Raw genomic sequence first — 3149 nt, 5'->3', positions numbered from 1 at the left:
TAGACTAGACTATAGACTAGACTATAGACTAGACTATAGACTAGACTATAGACTAGACTATAGACTAGACTATAGACTAGACTATAGACTAGACTATAGACTAGGTTTGGCTAAAGACTAGGCTTGACTATAGACTAGACTTTGGACTTAGCTGTCTAGTTGACTATATACAAGACTAGTCTAAAGTAAGCTATAGACCAATCTATAGTAGACTATAGACTAGACCAGTCTATAGTAGACTATAGTTGAATAGACTGTATAGTTTATAGACTTCACTATTATAACTATTTCAACTGACATCCGTTTTGTTTGCTGGGTCATATTTATATACTTGCATTTGTATTAATGTGTGTTATGTTTTAGTGTATGCGTTAATATATTTAATTGTAATTGAATAAATGTAAACGTAGTATTCATTGTAGTATGTTTATGTCTGGTTTTCACTTAATCAATTAAACATTTATTTATTTATTTGTTGATGTTATTTTCATTTTTTAAAATCATTATTGTCACTTTATTTCAAGTTTTTGTTCGATTATTATTATTTTTTTTTTTGTAAATCTTTAGTCAGTCATTTTGTCTCCGTCAAATCTTTAAATGAAAGTTATTTTGTATTTTGTTAATTATTTCCAGGGAATTGTATTGGGGATTTGTGAGTGGAAATTTAAATAAATTAGTAAAAAATATGTTCATGCATATGTTTGTATACAAAAGGTATATTACAAGGTTAAATATGATAAGTAACTAGTTTTAGAATACATGATGATAAATTGATTTTTTAATTAATACTATTCAGCAGAAAAATTATACAATAAACAGTAGCAAACGAATGAAAAACTTTAAATAAAATTTTACATATTAATTTCAGTAGAAATAAAATTTATAAATTCAAACGATAGATTTGTGGCAGATAGTGCCTCATTGGAAGCGAAAGCTGAATTATATGTCAGTTTTTTATGATACAGAAACTATGATTTTATAGTAATGAAATTAATAGAGGAATTAGTTCTCGGACGAAAAGAATCAGAGTAACATTGGATTATAGCCACCTATGAAACAGCGTTTCTGCAAGCAGCAAGTTGGGTGGTAAAATATGCAAATTTAAAATTCCAAAATACTAGCTCTTGCACTAAAAGTTTCTGAGTATAACTTTGGTGGTAATTTCAAACGAAACTTTACTTTTCTTTCTCCATCACATTACATCTACTTCGAATTTTTGTTAAAATATTCAAATTGAAACTAAACTTAGTTTGTTTTCTTCTTTTTGCAAAGCTTCATGTTAAAATGTGAGTCATGAATGGGATTTCATTAACCATAAATACGTTTTTAAGAGGAATTGCTTGCATTTGCAGCAATGAAACGCCAAGTACATCGGCAACAATAACAATAATGAAGAAAAGTAAAACAACAACACGGACAACTTACAACCAAAACAATGTTTGTTGTTTTCATTTGTAGTATCTTTGTATGTATATGTAGATGGTTTGATTGTTTTTTTGTTGTGTTTTTGTTTTCATTTTATTACATTCTCTACATTTCTATTTGTTTTCTTTTGTTACCGTCGAACAGACATAAAAACATCACAGGCGAAAATGGACGGACAGACAACTAGACAACATTAAAGTAGCACACACAATGAATGTTAAACTTGAAGTTAACGTTTAACACTAAACATAAACGGTGAGGGTTTTGGAGGGGCAACTATATACATATATATACATACATATAACTATATATCAATTTTACCTATACAGATATTTGCAAAGGCTTTTTAGATCACTAGGCTAAATATAAGTCGTTTAATTAGATTATAGACTAGACATCATACTAGACTGTAGACTAAACAAGAAACTAGAATATAGACTAGACTATAGACTATAAACTAGACTAGACTATAGACTAGACTATAGACTAGACTATATACTAGACTATAGACTAGACTATAGACTAGATTATAGACTAGACTATAGACTAGACTGTAGACTAGACTATAGACTAGACTATAGACTAGACTATAGACTAGACTATAGATTAGACTTTAGATTAGACTATAGACTAGACTGTAGTTTAGACTGTAGACTTGACTACGAATTAGACTATAGACTAGACTATAGATTAGACTATAGACTAGACTGTAGTTTAGACCGTAGACTAGACTACGAATTAGACTATAGACGAGACTAATGACTAGACTGTAGACTAGACTTTATACTATAAAAATCCTATTTCTATTTCAATTGCAATTATATTCCATTTCAAAAATACCATTAGTTTACCATACAAATACTCCTTTTGGTGCTGTCTAAAATTTATTTGTTATATGAAATAATAAATTTGTTTATAAGCAAAAGGTAACATATAAAAAACATTTCATTTATTCACGAAAATATGTACAATGCATATATACATACACATGTATAAAACTGAGTAATAAAATAAGTTTTTTCCTTGTCTTTTGCTTTAGCTTTTCCTCTCACTCCCTGACAACTTTTTTTTCGCTAAAAGATATAAAATTACATTTTATAGTTTTATATTCTTGTAATAACTTGTGAATGATGTGATGCTTTTGCTTATGATTTTTTTGTTGAATGTAATTTATTTTCAAAGTTTTAGACATCAATATGTATGTCTGTCTATATTTTACTTTCATGTATTAATATGATTTTCATTTTAGTTACTTTTTTTACAAATATAATTCACGAAAGTGTTTTTTTTGCCTGCAGATGAAAATATAAATCACGCCGAATTAAATAGTTTTTTTTTAGAAAAAGAAAAGTAAACATAAGCAATTTGTATTTATTTAATAGCTGCTAGAAAGCTTTTAACAAATCACGATTTTTGGGTAATTTAAACATTTGCATGTGAAAAATGTGTCTAATAAATGATATATTTATATAAAGAAAAAGTTATAAAACTAAATAATATATATATTATTTTATTATTATAATTAGAATACTTTTGGTAGAGTCGAAGATAAGATTTTACTAAACTAGATCTTAATTAAAACAGAATTGAACTAAACTAGAGAAGAACGGAACTGGACTAGAACTGAACTAGAACTGAACTAGAACTGAACTAGAACTGAACTAGAACTGAACTTGAACTGAACTAGAACTGAACTTGAACTGAACTTGAACTGAACTAGAACT

This window comes from Lucilia cuprina, chromosome 5 (assembly GCF_022045245.1).
Source record: "Lucilia cuprina isolate Lc7/37 chromosome 5, ASM2204524v1, whole genome shotgun sequence".
Taxonomy (NCBI): domain Eukaryota; kingdom Metazoa; phylum Arthropoda; class Insecta; order Diptera; family Calliphoridae; genus Lucilia; species Lucilia cuprina.
Note: the sequence above shows the minus strand (reverse complement) of the source record.